Source organism: Sinocyclocheilus grahami, unplaced genomic scaffold, assembly GCF_001515645.1.
Source record: "Sinocyclocheilus grahami isolate Dianchi unplaced genomic scaffold, SAMN03320097.WGS_v1.1 scaffold8520.1, whole genome shotgun sequence".
Taxonomy (NCBI): Eukaryota; Metazoa; Chordata; class Actinopteri; order Cypriniformes; family Cyprinidae; genus Sinocyclocheilus; species Sinocyclocheilus grahami.
This window is the reverse complement of record NW_015512092.1, coordinates 2,917-3,245: the sequence shown is the minus strand read 5'-3', so window position 1 is coordinate 3,245 and position 329 is coordinate 2,917.

Here is a 329-nt window from a genome sequence, read left to right as displayed (position 1 = left end):
TATATATTGAGGCCACGAATTAAGAATTCGTTACCACTTTTAATTGAAAGGTCCCCCTCGGTGGGCCCCCAATCAGCCCGGGCCCATATGCACGTGCATACCCAGACAATATGCCCCTGACTGAATCCCTTCACGAAGGACCCACCCAGAAGTCTGTTAGCAAAGGGAACATGCAATGGTCACTTGAAGGAAGTGATTTCTCTTCATGATAAAATAATCTTGGGTTACGAGTTCTTGGGATGCATTTTGAAGCAAAGGTGGGGTAGAAATTTAAGTAGAATAATTAAATTTGTCTTTATTTTAATGTAATACAAATATTTTTAGTGTAT